This window comes from Syngnathus leptorhynchus, chromosome 9 (genome assembly GCF_054491065.1).
Source record: "Syngnathus leptorhynchus isolate UIUO chromosome 9, UIUO_Slep, whole genome shotgun sequence".
NCBI classification, from domain to species: domain Eukaryota; kingdom Metazoa; phylum Chordata; class Actinopteri; order Syngnathiformes; family Syngnathidae; genus Syngnathus; species Syngnathus leptorhynchus.
Window position 1 is genome coordinate 12,781,677 of NC_141203.1, and position 15,767 is coordinate 12,797,443.

Consider the following 15,767-nt stretch of genomic DNA (forward strand, 5'->3'; position numbering starts at 1 on the left):
GTATTTTCACGCCAACGATGTCGAAAGCAATGCAGTACGAATGCAGTTGTTTGATGTTCCCAGTTTTGGTGACATCGGTCGGGGAGGTTTGACTTCATTTACGAGGCTGAAGGTTACCTCAAGGTTAACTCAACTAGTGGCGGCCATTTTCAAATAATGGTGCCTAAACGCCAACGTATTGGCATTTCTCTCCCGAGCCGAGATCAACTGCCAATCAGTGTCGTAAGGCAGCAGCCAGCTCTGACATGTTAATTAGTCCCGAAATTCCTCTTCTGGCTGTCACGGGAGACGCTGAGTGAGCTACAGCAGGGAAATTTGCTGGAAACTTCCTGGAGCAAATCTCCGCTTTGATCCACTGAGACGGTTGTTATCAATTGTTCAGTTTCATTTAGTGTCTCTCCATCGGAGAAGAAAGACATTTGCACGGGAATGCTAGTTCATAGAAGGCGGATGGATCTTTGTTCTGTGCCCTGGTATTTCACGCTACTTCTTGACTAAGTGTTTCAAAAACTTGACTCAAAATGCATTCCGTGGCGCGAGCCTGATTGAATCAAATATGTCGGAGGAGGGAAACATCGAAAACTGTTGTCAGTTCAATTAAGATCACATCCAATTTTGACAAATAACGGTGTGCCTCGAGTTGAATCCCTTCCACGGCCACGTTTGTTACTCAAAACGCACGTCTCAAATCATCTTTCCCTATTGAAATGAATGGAAATGTCCTTAAACCGTTCCAGCCTCTTTTAAAAAAAACAAAAACACATTTTGCAACGTGTAAATTTGTTTTCATAATAAAACTTGCACTCTATCATAACATACAGTGACGATTGTTTACATCACAACGCGCAGAAGGCCACGAAAAGCAAGTCGGATGCTGCGGGCCATTATGAGCAATGTGGAGAACAAGTGCAAAAGAGATGCGGCGCAAACACATTTTCACTTTGGAAAATATGTGCCTCGCAGCGCTCCTCCAAACAAATCCAGATGGCACGACAGGCGCGCGAGAGGCACATTGCCTCCACAATGAGATGCGTCCCAGCCTTGGCGGCTCCGTTTGTACCGTCGTCATCTGGCTTACCCGCTCATTTCGTTCCAAATAGACGACACGTGCCGACGCTAAAGTTGCAAACGCCCTATATCCGAGCGTACCTTTATACATTGCCCGAGATGATTGTCGCGCAAAGGCGAGCCAAAGATTTCCATTTCATAGCAGACAAAGGAAGACGTTTTGTGCCGATAGAATCGTCGGGTTGTCAGCTGGCCACCTGCTATGACATACGAGGGAGGGGCCGAGGCGAGCGCCGAAGGCTCGTAAAGCAAAAACCCAGCCGTCGATCATCGACGGGAGATGTGAGGCGAACGCTTCACGCAAGGTCGGCGAGAAGCAAATGTGACATTCAAAACAGCTCGAGACGTTAATTCACTCTTTATCGGGCCGTTTATATGCCCGCGTTCCAGCGTGTAGCGTGTAATGCTTTTCTGTAAAGGTCACTGGGAAGTTTCCATCACAAGCTTATCAACTTTTGGCTAACATGATTTTCAACGCATCCGTTACACGCACGCTAACGATGTAGCTTACACGGCGCTTGTGGGCCGGTCCCATCTGTGAGAGGTCTGGACCCGGGAAGTGTGACGACATGAGCAAGACATAGCCCGACCTTTGAGCGGCTCCAGGAATGCGCGTCGAGCGGAATGCAAATGAAGCGGCGAGGAAGGAAGAGAGCAGACCACCTGGAACACTGAGTCACTGTGCTCCCGATTGGCTCTTTAGCATGCGGCGCACTTCTTCGTTGTGCTCCAATATTGCCCTCATTTGCTCATGAAAGGCTTTGGGTCCTTCAACGATTCAAACAGGGGCTTCATTTAACCCCTGAAAAGAGAAAAAAAAATAGATGTGTCATGATCTGTTTTTTTGTTGACTTTGTTTTGATAATCTTGGCTTTTTTTAAGTAACTTGGCCAAGGCTCACACATCGGAAGGAGCAGCACAATGTGCGGTGAATTTAAGCAAAATGTAATGAGATTAAATTAGATTCAATTAAATTAAAATCAATTTTGTCGTGTATTATGGAACAAATCGATATTTCTAAATACACCTACCTGCTTCGGTGGCCAAACTTCTGAGTCTCTTAACAACAGCTTATATGATTTATCCATCATGTCACATTTAAATGATCTTCTGACACATATCTGTAGAAAATAAACCTGACCCCTTTAATTCCACTCTGACTGAAAGAAAGATCCCGTGTGGGTCTTTTTATGAAGAAGTAAACCATTGTAAAAGCCAGGTGAGCACCTCCTGAGTTGCATTAACGTGAGCCTTGTGCCTGTGGAACCGCTCAGTCTTCCTTCTTAATTTGAAAAGTTGAATTCAACGCGACTGGACTCGCTGCGGGCTGCAATGAATCCTGCCTACGTGTAAATTGCGTATTCATGTCGTAAGTGGCAATACCGGCGCTTATGATATGTATAAATGATAATTGGCATTTCAGAGGTCATATTCGGCTAGATAGAGCTGCATGTCATTATACGTGAGGGGTACTCATTAATTTGGAGGAGTGGAGACGAAAGAAACCTGCAGAGTCAGGTGATTAGATTTGATGAGGACTGGCAAAAAAAAACAAAAAACAATTGTGAGGGTCGATGGCACGGTGACAGCACACGACCATCATTTTAAAACGTGTCGGACGATTCATGGACTGGAGGCTTTTTGTATTTAAATTTGCCAGTGATGTTCAACGCTCGCACCATCTAGCGGCATGAGAAAGTATCACTTGATTTAAACAGTGCTGTTCAATGTGTGGAACGCCAGCACCATCTAGTGGTGGAAGAAAGTATCACTGAATTTAAACCGTTTTTTATTATTATTTTATTATTTGATGATTATATATTATTATGTACTGTATTTTCTGGACTATAAGGCGCACCGGACTAGAAGGCGCACCTTCAATGAATGGCCCATTTTAAAACTTGGTCCTTATATAAGGCGCAGCGGACTATAAGGCGCACTGTCGGCTTTTGAGAAAATTTGAGGTTTTTAGGTGCGCCTTATAGTCCGGAAAATACGGTATTTATTTTCAGAGTGGGCCAACCCCATCAGGCGGTATTGAGAGTTGTATCACTCAAGTCTATTCTGAGAAAATCTCTCCAGTTGAGTGGTGCTCACGCAGTCCTTGACTGCAGGCTTTGGTCAAGCGGGGACACTCGCTGCGCTTTCATGTCAGCGTTAGCAAGGCCAAAAATGACAGCGAGACTGCGGGACGCAACCCTGTCATGTGTTGCTGAAGGACGCGCCGCGTCGCCTTTCAAGTCGTGAGTGCTTGTCGGGGAAGCTCCGGTCAGCGAAGGCTTCCCAAAGGGGCTAACGTTATAAAAAAAAATAAAAATAAAAACAACAGCGGAACAATGACCAACTCGGTGACATTTAAGCTGCGACGGCTTTGCAGCCACTGAAGCTTTAACTCAAAGGCGTCAAGGTTAGTGCACCATTACGGTGCGCAATGTCGTTCGCTTTGTAGATAATTCAGGAGGATGAAATAAAAAATAAATGGGATTTCAGAGATCATATTCTGCCATCTCGGGAGGCGAAAATCATTTCATATTTATGTACCACCTCTGTACCACGGCAAGGGGGGGGGGGGTACGGTTATATTAGCATACTAATATTCCACAGAGGTTCGCAAGTGCTCTTTCACTTATTTAAAATAAAATAAAAAAAACAGCCATTCTTACCAAAACAATGACTGCAATGTGTTGTGTGTGTGTGCGCACGTCTACAGCTTATATAAAATAAATCAATAAAACACACATCGCCAACATTGACGTCAATAAGTACGATATAACGATAACAAGTGAGGGTACAAAAAAGATATTTTTAAAAGCACCAGAGTATCGACGGTTGTTTTTGTTTCCTTTCGTTGCTTGTTCGCAGTTTATAATGAAGTGCGAGAACAGTAAACAAGATTGGCGGCAAAAGTAAATAACTTTTCAAAGTCATTATTTTGCCCTAATTAGGTGGGAAACCTGGTTGCGCAGCGACGTATACCTACTCTAAGTGCGAATTTCTAATTTGACTTGTAAAAGAAATCCACCTCAAGATAAAACTCCTCTTTGATAATTAGCACTGGGAGTCGTTTGAAATCCCATCTTCGCTCGCCGGGCGGGGAGGGAAAGAAAGTGAAGAGGAGGAATAAGCTCAAGATAAACTTGCAAATTCATTTTTGGCCAAAAGGTTGCCGTTTTAAACCGGCCTTTGTTTTTGAAATATTGTAATGTATCCGTTTTTCGCTTTTATTTTATTTACTTTACAGCCTGCTCAATTTGAAGGAGTTTTAATCGTGATATTTATTCAATGGAGAATATCATCTTTAAGGGCAAAATCTTTTTTCTTCTTATTCTAAAATGTCGTGTTGTGCTTCGGAACATAAAAATGTCATTATTTGAGATCTAAAGTGGGTGTAATGGTCTCTTGATGTCATCTAAAATGAAAAGGTTTTTTTTTTTGTCTTTGTTGTTTTCAAAGAATTTTGCATGTCAAGTCAGCTGGAGATTTTTTGGTGTGCTTTTGATTGGATGAATCGCTTTGAAAAATAGTGTGAGGCGAGACCCTCCGCTTTAATTAAATCAAATTACGTCAAGGAAAAAAATAAAATCAACAAAACCCACAGAAGCGGATTTTCTTTGCACCGCGGGCGGCGTGGATACAAAATATTTATTGCCACATGTTTTCCGTTGTAGTCTGTCAGGCGAACGGCTAACCCGCGGCGCTAATGGAATCACGTACGACTTCATTTCAAACATCTTGTCCTTTAAAGTTGCCATGCGATGTATGACAGAGCGCTTCCTTGAAGCAAAAGAAAAAATAGACAGCATTGTGCTCTGCTAATTAGCATCTTGTACACTTAACATGAGAAAACAACCAGAAGCACGAGTTTTCTTGCCCCACATTCTTCTTCGACGAGGGGAAAACCTTCAGACGGCATCGCTGGGATCTTTGTTCCGTTCGGAGCGGCAAAGAAAACATTTCACTTTGATGACCTTATTTATACATTCCCATATGATTAATTTGTCATTCCTCTCACTCTGACTCGGATTTTGTCCCGTTATCGTGATTTGGCGGCGTCGACTCCTCGTCATCCACTTTGAGACGGCATTCGAAAAGCGAGGCACAGGCGGCTGGCGCTGTCGGCATCCGGGGCGGCGTTGGCGGCGGCCTTTGTACAAACAGACATGGCGTGCGTGCGGCGCTCAGCGGTTATGAAAATCCATGTCGAGTTTGTTTCTGTTTGCAAAGCCCTGGCAGGCTCCGAATTGATCCTCTGTTTACAGAAATGTCGTCGTCCTTGTAAATAGACTGTTTGCCATTTTTTTACAAAGGGAGGGCAAATAGGTTTAATATATTCCTGTGTTTTGCAGAATATAAGGCACACTTGAATTTTCCCGGTAGCGCGCCTTATAATCAGGTGCGCCTTATATCAGGAAGTTGAATCAAGTTGACTTGCCGCTAAGGAGTCGTGTGCCTTCGACCCTGGTACGCCTCCCAATGGCAAAATATGGTCGTCTATTTTAACTCATTCACTGCCATTGACGCATATAGGCGTCAAAGATGTTGACGTCTATTTGAGTCAATGGCAGCGAATGAGTTAACGTACATCGTCAAAGTACGGTATTATAAATTTGTGCCAGGAAGGCCCTGCTCTTCTCCAAACGGATAAATGTTAATCCAACAGCCTGATGTCAAATGAGGCCTCTGTCACAACCTTGGCCAAAAATAGAAGCTTTTATTCGCATAATAGATACGGGTCGATGCGGCGCCGAATCCGGAGGCTGTTGCCGCACGTCAGCTTGACGACAGCCTCGACGTGATTCTAATTGAGTTCAACGATTGTGTTCTGCCAAGCGCATCAGCAAACGGTAACAAATGCGCCTTGTTTTTCCAAGAGACGCCGCAACGGCAAAGCGGAGCCGTTGACTCGGATGCGATGCTAAAACTGAAGCATCCGGCTTCAAGTGACTTTTACTATTTATTTTTTTATTCTGCATTCAAATTCTGGGAGGAATTTTTTTTCCTTTTTTTTTCTTTTCAGATCACAAACTTTGCAGCACATCAATAATTTGGAAATGAAAGTCCTCGAGCTTGCTGTTAATATTCACAAAGCACTTCTAAGCTCATATTAGATGACACTTGGTAGTTTACCAAACAGCAGGCAACAATCGTCAGCCTTTCTTTTTTTTTTCTGGGTATCCAGCCAACATTTTGAAATGAATCGCTCTCTTGTTGTCACAGGAATCGGCGACGGGCTCGTGAGATTCAAAACTACTAACATTTGGAATACTGGAGAATTTCTTTCCCCGCTGTCGTCTCTTTCTTCGGATACTCACTGTTTCTTTTGGGAGGACATTTATTTCTGGGAAAGAGAGGAAAAGAAAAATACAATCAAAGGCACTTTTCTTCGCCACTCTGTTTCATCATTGCCCGGAGAGAGGGCTTGACCATTTCATCTTGGCCTGTAGGCTTCTCACTTACTTTTCTTTTTCCTCCCCATCGTTTATTTATCCATAGGGCACCGCGCTCGCCTTCGCTATTCTCCGTTATGTCACATGAAGTGGTGAGGTCCTTCGCAAAAGCCGAGACGGCGGTTCGGACTCCCCGAGGAGGTCATTACGACGGAGACGAGCGACTCAAGTGACACCGGCCGTGGCCCGACCACAATGCGGGAGAATAATATCAAACGCAATGCGGCCATTTTGAAAAAATTCTCCATAGTTGCGCTTCTCGCTTGCGTGGTCAGCGTGGAGTTGCGCAAACATATGACGCAATATCTCGCGAACAGTCAAATTTGCGGCACAAGAGTTCCGAAAAATATCAGGAAAGGCCTATTAGAAGAGTTGAACTTGATTTTGGACCAATAAAACAGAGCTGGGGAAAAAAAAATTCATCATGTCGAGCCAAAGTACTTGTTTGCTCTTGTGAAACGTTTACAAGTTTCAGATTTTATCACAACGGCGACGTCGAGTCTCGAAAACTGACAAAGGTTGTCATCCACAAGGCAAAAGCAACAATTCCTATCATGTCTCCATCTGGCCATTTCATATATCACCAACCGCATCTCGTAAAAATCGTCCCCCCATTAAATCTCCGAGTGACCCGGAAGCCAACCCGGCGCCCTTTGCGCGACGTGGCGCCGATGACATGGCTTGGTGGCTTTTGCAGTCAATCACTGTTGTCGCCGTGGCAATCAATCTCTTTGCCTTCATGTGGCAGACTTGAAAGCCATACCTCACGCCCGCCTCGCCAACCTTTCATGCTTGTCAGATCGCCGGGAGTCGCCGATAGCCCGCGGCGCGCTTGGATTGAACGGCGCCGCGGGGATTCGTCGGAGGGAGATTGCTGGCCACCGTCTGGAGCCGCGGTCGGCGCTGACAACAATCGCCTCGGTCACTTCTGTTGTCGGCGGACCACGCGAATCTGTTTGCCTTTCTTTTGGTCACTTGTTAACGACATTCTCAGCATGGATTGAACATGAACTTCATCGGCCAGAGGTTGATTAAATTCCTTTTGGATCACTTCTATGAAACACTTTCGACCACTTGATTATTTTCTTGTACAAAAGACAATTGACAGCATGACTCAGTTATAAAAATTGATTGTAATTGCTTTGAAGTATCTACTTATACATTGCTACCTTGATTACAAGAAGTGCAGTTTACAAATGAAATCCATTTAGCGTTTTGAACGTGTTTCGGAAGTGAACGTTTGGTAGAAGTGAATTGAAAACCGAAATCTGGGATTTTTCTTACACAAGAAGCGTGTCGTCCATTCGCGAGTTGCGCATTTGGTGACTTAAGCGGCCTTCGGGTTCCTGCTGCCCCCCCCCGCGATTCCATCCCAGCCAGGCAGCTTCCACTCTGATCAAACTGGACAAGTGCGTTTTCCCTTGTGATGTCTCTTGTTGTCTCCCTCAGAGAGACATAATGAGGTTGCTCTTTATTTTTTTTTAAATACACAATTTGGATAACCGTCGACTGGGCGAACCATATTCAAAATGAGACAAATTGGACCTTTTTAGGACGATTAACGGCCACTATAGTCCAAAATATTTTTCGTTCGTTACGGGCGGACAGAACGTTCGACACGATAAAGTTTCTATTCATGCTTCATGTGCAGTACTAGCTTGAAAATGGGCTTCTGTATTTCAAATGCAACACTGTCAAAGATGACATGTTTTGACGTGGAAAAAAAATCGTCCTTGCTTTTTCATTTTGAAGTCATCACTTCACGCCAAGGAAAATAACCGAGTAGAAGAAATGTCAGTTGATGTTCAAAAATATCAGCTTTCACCAGAAACTTCTCTCCTATTTTTTTGTGAATGACAATAACGCCGCACAGATGACAAAGTAAATCATTCAAACGATCCTATTTCATTTACGGATATGACGTTTTGGTGATCGTAAGAGTCCATAAAGACATTGTACTAAAACATTTGTTGACAGCGCGACTAACCGTCCCTATTGGCTAATGTCTTGGCATTGTGAAATCCCCTCGCTTAGGCTATTGAATCATCAGCGTCGCATGATTTCATCTGTCACAGAAATCAGCTCCGAGTGTCAGAGCCAATGACGGAAGCCCGCCCCGCATGCCAATGAAGGCCCATTGCTATGCGATTGCATCAATTGGACGTGCGCCACGTGCGAATGCTTGCTTTCGGTGACACGTGGCAGTTAAGGGACTCGGAAGTTTGATATCATTTGGTGACTGTGGTGCTTTTCTGTCGCAATTCTCGACGGACGAAGGGGTTATATTAAATCATTTGGGGCGAGTGAGAGGAAACTTTTTGCTTTTTAAATGTCCTCTTGTGTAATGAGGTGTGAACGGTTCCGTACTGATGCTCGGCACGTTAGCCTTGTTTGAGTTAGCAACTAGCATTCTTTTGCATCGAAGTTAACGTTGATGATGCCATTGATATTTTTTACACGACACTATGGCGATTAGCGGTTAGCTGCTAATCCAGCAACGATCAGACTCGTCGTTGACTGACTTTTCGGTTCAATATCCATACTTGCTGATTATTTTTGTGATTGTCAAAACCCAGTTGAACCGCCTTGAGCTCATGCTCAAAAAGAACTCCAAAGAACTAAAAAGCACAATTTGCAATTTATTGAAGAAACACCAATCATCGGAGTACCATTTAAACTAAATTCACAGGGTAAACAATCGATATATTTAGAGGGGGGGGGAAAAATCACAGCAATGATGGGTAAAAAGTGTCAACTTAAAATCGGCATAATGAGGAGACTCAAGCGTGGGAAGTAAAGCTTCTGAAACAACTAAGAGGAAATAAAAACAAAAGGATTGAAAAGTGAACACTTACTATGCCACTCTATGCAAATGAAGTTTATAACACACAGAAAAGGTGCCGATTTAATGACGGAAATATTTTATTGCTGATGATTTGACACACATTATTGAAAAATGAAAGAGATTTGCTTTCAGTATCAGAATAATACTTGGTAAAAATACTACGTTTCCATTTAGACTGAGGTCAATCACAAATGTGTGTATGTTTGGCCACTTTGGATCATTTGGGATTGTTTTTTTTTTTTGAGGTCCAGAGAGATTTGCCGAAAAGTCAATAAAACACGATGCTTTACGGAAGGCGGGTAATTGGCGAGCACGTTCCAAACATGAAAAATTGCCTTCAACGCAGCGAGGTCCCTCGAGTGAAACAAGCTGCCATGAGGTCACTATCGGGTCGACAAACTTATTGGCTGTCGACCTTGATTTCCACCCTCTCTCACGGCGGCAGACCAAATCAGGATTATCAATAGTATGAAAGGACTTTTAGCACAACCCTTTGAAAATCATATTCTGAAAGTGTCGCTCTTTATATACTTTCCTTGACAGAGATAATAAAAGCGGTTAACAAGCTCTTGACACTTTGAGGAACAGCATTTGAGCTTTTTTTGGGAGTCAAATACAACAACGTGACAATACGTTGTGCGGTTGGAAGGCGAGATGCTAAGTCATTAGCGCTTCAGAGGAGCTCTTGGACCCACTTTCTAGCCTGTTGGCGTCGTTCTCCTCTTTTGACATGCTAAGCAGGATGAAGCTATCACAAATTATGCAACTATTATACTACTTACTTGCATCCCAGCAGTATTTATCTAAAAAAAAAAAGAAGCTATCACAAATTCTGCAAATATTATGCTATTTACTTGCTTCCCACCAGTATTTATCTAAAAAAAAAAAATGACACCATCACAAATTCTGCAACTATTATGCTACTCGCTTCACACCAGTATTTGTCTAAAAAAAAAAAAAATTATTTCATGCGAGAGGAGTGCTTACTGTTTGGATCGTATTTTTTGAAGTGCAGACACTTGCACTCAGGGACCCCCCCCTTATTAATGTTCCAGAAGCGTAAAAATAAAGATATACTCTGTGGCTTTTATTTGTTTTTTTGTTGTTGTGTACCGTAGCTCAGCGGGGGGGTGCAACACACTCTGTGTGAATTCATCTATTAAATATAACAAGCACAGCTTTCTCAATCAGCAATCAATGTTTAATATGGCCACATGAAATTTGCCCTCCGAGCTCATATTTTTAGATCCAAATGGGGCGGTGCGGCCACCACGTGACTTGAAATGCACGAGATGAGAAGTGGCCAAGTCCCTGGATTCCTGCCTCAATCCGGGGGTGCTAATGCTGCTGCTATTTTCAACAAAGCACGAGGGATGCATCAAGCCATTTCATTTTGACACCTCATGGACTGCTGACAAACGCAACTTTTAAGCAGCTAGATAGTCCCATTCACACTGGACTAAAAAAAAAAAAATCTCTTTTGTTAGTTCAGGCTTCCAATTTTTTTTTTTCCCGCATTGAACTGAACTTACATAGATGCTAAAAGTCTAGAATTAATGAGTGTAATTATTAAAGTGACAGGCAAATATTGGGCCGTTTGCACAAACTAGTTCACCTTTCTTCCCAACATACAGCCGAGTCTTTGAAATCAAGCTCTCATCTAAATATAGTCGATGCCAACTTACCTTTCCGTGTCTAAACAGACAAACACGAGATCACCAGCCTTCCTCCGGGGGGGTTACAGGCAATTATTTGGAGAAAGCTGTGATCTCGCTGGTTAAAAACGAGATGCTAATTACCTTGGTGGATTCACTTCCTTTTTCTTTTGTTCAGACTTTTTATGGGCTGATTAATTATGAAGCGGTGCTCAGGTGAGTCATGGGAGAGCGGGCCATGTTTAAGCCTTTTTTCTTCCTTTCACACGCGCGCAGCAGCCCGAGAAAGGTTCCTTATCATATGTCAACGTGACGCGCGGCTTTTAATGAAGCTTTGAATAGTCGTAAAATTTTCTCCAGTACCTTGTCAACGTTTTTCCAATTCCCTTGAAGCCAATGGTAAAAAGAGAACGTAGTCCGGGCATTTCTGCTGACAAAAGCAGATATACAAACCCTGGGAAAGACTAAAGCAACATAGACCAAACATGAAGCTAAAATAAAAATCCTCTAACCGGGTGGGCGGAGTTCTATGATGTCATAGCATCAGTCTGTCAAGGTTATCGTGTCCGAAGTATGACTAAATATCTGGCTACTTGTTTTGTCTGTCTAGGCGTGACTTTCTTTCTATGAAGCTTAGGTTGCGTCGAGTGTGAGTAGGGATACCCGGGTCACATTCTTCTTATCAAAGCATGTCCATGTTAATGAGGCTTAGCTTCCAAAAGTCTATCTCTAGCGGTCCCTGAAGTCCCATTTCCAGGTGAACTCTTTGTCTAAGAAGAGGAGACAAGGCAGAGCATTCTCATTCTGGCCTACACTCCATTGAGTCAGCTGATGTGAGCTCTTTTATCTCACCTGCGCAAGAGTAATATCACGCGTCACGCTGCACCGTGCTTATGAATATTACATTACATTTTTAAGCAGGATATATACTCGATTATGTACTTCCGTTAAACTATTTCTGTGTGTACTTTCTCGCGTCTCATTAATCTTTGAAAACCATAGCTTGGCCGTATAAGAAATGGGAATCATTAATTAGACCAAACCGTGTTACGACGGACTTTTCTGACTATATGGCGCCTTAAAACTTCATTTGATTCAAAACTGACATTGCGCCTTATTGATAGATTGATAGAATTTGATTAAAAGGTGACTCATTTGCAGAACTGGTTTGTTTCGCTTAACTCATTCAGTGCCATAGACCGTCAAAGATATTAACTAGGTTGTCAGTGCATGAGTTGATCCAATCTAATCATAAAAGATAATAATAAATAAAAATGATAGAAATATATGATATTATAAATAATACAAATATAATAATAACGAAATATAATGAATCATAAATATCATAAAAATAATGCAACTTAGCTCTACATGGAAATGTCCTAAAGTCGACCTGTTCATTGTGACCGCACACCTTCTAGTCTTGAGAAAACCTCGTCTATTATCCCGTGAAGTAATGTGAACTAAATGCCTCCGATTTGTAAACACAATTCGTCCAAGGACTCGGGATTGTTGTTGCGGCCTTACCTGGAATCACAAATGAGCGAGGAAGATCGCAGCACTGTAAGGAAAATAAATAAATAAATAAATAAAACCGATTCCCCAAGGTTGGAAGGTCTGGGCTAACGTGTTGGCCTTCAATCATTTTGGCAGCAGCCGAGCTCAAGTGGCTATTTGGACTTTTCTCCTCCGTCCAAGTGACCGTTTCGAAAGAAGATGCTTTTGAATTGAGCAACACTCCTTGGCAGCTTGCAGTTGTCTGAGCTGATTATTTCACTTTTAGTATAAGCGAGGGTCTGCTAGCCTTTGGTGGCTGACCCCGCCCACATCCGTGCATCTAAAATTGATTTCCATCCATGACCGTCTCACCTGGACATATATCCTTTTTTAATGACTATGAAATTAGATTTGGGGAAACTCCTAAATATTGATTTGTTTTTATGTTTGTTTGAGATGACATTTTTTGAAAGACGATAGGAACCTTTATGGTATCCCTCAGGGTAGATTATATTTGACTCTGGCTTTTACGCGCAACACTGAATGTGGTGGGCTGCTCACGCGCAAAACCATCTCTGGGCACCCGGGAAATGCTCACAAAGGCAATCAGGCATCTCTTTAATCCCAATTTTAGGGTTAATGGGTCTCTGGAGCAAGTCCTCAGGCTCTGGGCAACCAAATTTCAAAGTAATTTTATTTGATAGATTTGTGTTTTGTGTTCACGGCGGGAAAAACAAAGGGAAGTTGGATTTCTTATTCTCCTCATGTTGCATTTTATTTAGGACAATCCCTTAAGCAGGACAACAAAAGCAACAACCTGAATTTTTTTTTTTAAAATGTTTATATTTTATGTCATCATCAGCAACTTTGGGGTATTATTTTCATTTTCAGCTATGACGAATTCATTTGATTTAATTAAAAGGTTCCAAAGGTTTAGAAGAACAAATCATGTGTAACAGAGCAGTTAATAGTTGAAAAGTTATCCTGGCAGAGCACACTCACAATTGCCATCTGTTTTGATTTTTTTTCTTTTCCCAGGTAAAACAGAAATCACAGCACTTAAAGTCATTTACTGCCATCTGTCGTATTGATTCTTAGAAATCTTTATCTTCACTTGGTGCTCACTTTGAGCGATTGACATCTCATTTGAACAAGCAGAGGTCGCAGGATCGAATCGCTCGCGTAAACAACTTTGACGCAAAATTACAACTCGAGAAATTACAACCACTCGCAATGATAATCATACGAAGATCATCAAAATGATAACAAATATTCAACACTTTGGAGAGTCTTCAACATTGCTCGGTCATCTAATCAACTCCAAATTTTTAATCAGAATGAAATGTTTGTGACACAATTGTAATTCATCTCCAAATGTTGACTTTTATAGTTCCGCTTTGCAAAATTTCAATTCCTCTCCCATCCGTCCTTGTCAGAAGACCAATATATATTGCCAGAACATAACGGAGCAGGTAAGGCGTGAGAGAAATATTCCCACATTGTTAACCGACGTCTCATCTATCCGTCAATCACAGTAGGCCATTAGGCGACGAGTCGGGCCGCAAACACAAACTGTCAGCTTGCGTAAATACTGTGCACATAGTTCATAGGAGATAAACAGCAAAGCCAGAAGGTAGGAGGAGGAGGGGAGGGGGGGGGAGTAGAGTAAACAACGAGCGAGCTGGATGTGACAGAGAGCAAGCAGCTACTTCTATGGACTCCTTGAATATGCAATAGCTGATGCAACACTGAGATCACGGTCCCTGTCTTCATCTTTTGCTGCATTTCCTCGCTATCCAGAAACAGATGGCCCGTTTGTAGACGCATCCGAGCCCATGGCAAGAATTCCGACTCTCCGTTTCAGATGTGCAAATATATCCGGGAGGCACAACTCCTGCGGAGGTTAAAACATCCAAACGTTGGGAGTTGAACTTCATTTACAAAAGGCTTTTAAGTGGCTCATTTAGCATCTTGCAGTTATGCAAAGCGTTTCACGACTCTGGCCCCGAAAGTTTCTCGGTTGCTTTCTCTGGCTGCTACTCTGGAACGCCGTTTTTTTTTTCTAGTAGTCTTTGTATCGACAATCCGATGCAGAGTGATTTGATTGGATTTGAGCTTGAATTCTAGATATGTCCATAAAAACAAAAAAAATGCTGTTTGACTACAGAATCAAGTCGGTATCGTCGGTAGCACCTTTGCGTCGAACGTATGTCCGCGAGCAAAATGAGCATGGAGGCGAAACCGCTTCTTTCAAGATGTAATTCCAAAGCCGCTTACCTGGGAGGGAGAATTTTACAGATCACTATGAATTAGATTCCCCTCACAGATCAGACGGAATCAATTTCTGACCTTTCATACGGCTGTGATAAAAAGCTGTTTGAGAATGGATGATTTCCTCTCCAGTCATTTGTCCTCCAACAAGCCACGCACGACATTCTCTCTTGGCATTTTGTCTCTTTCACCGCATTCCTGTTCAGTCTCACATCGGGGAGGCAAGTAAACATGGACTGTCCTTGTAGCTACTTAACTTTGTTGGTGAAAATTTGAATAACCCTTTGCAAAGCAGCTTTACGTATAAGAGCTTAGTCTCCCGCACGGTGTTTTTATTCCAACACAAATGATGATTGACAGTCAAGACTGCCTTCGGATTGATTTTATGAAATCGTCTTTCTGTGTACAACGCCTATAACGGGGGAAAAAAAATCAGAGTATTCCCAAGGCAGCACTTTTGTCAGTTTGGAGAACTTTTTTAATTATCTGAGATACTTTTTTGCATGTGTACAAGAAAGCATCTAATTATAGTCATTGACAAGAAAATACTTTTCAATTTGTCGGCTCTAATTTTACAAAGACAGACTCGGTTTTCTCGCACTCCCTCAATTTGCGTAATTGCCCAGTTACGTTTTCAGCCGCTTGCTTGGCGACTGGGGGTTCATCTTCGGTAAACCGAAGATCAACGTTTCAACAATCGACGTTTCAGACAGATCACGTCGTTCTGATGTAATTAAGGTAAAGAGACTGGCGGCCATTGCACCTGTCTGAACATGTGCTTGTTTAACCACGGACACTTAGTGCCAAAATAGCATGGGGTCTTCTGGGAATGCTTTGCGCTCCATTCCGTTACAACCGTGCGAGCGAATCGAAGTATGTCACTGAAGGGATTTTTTTTTTTTCCCCTCGATAAAACATCACCCAGATATATACTTTGGCGTGAACATGACCCCAAACCTGTTTTAAAACTCATCCAGAATGGTT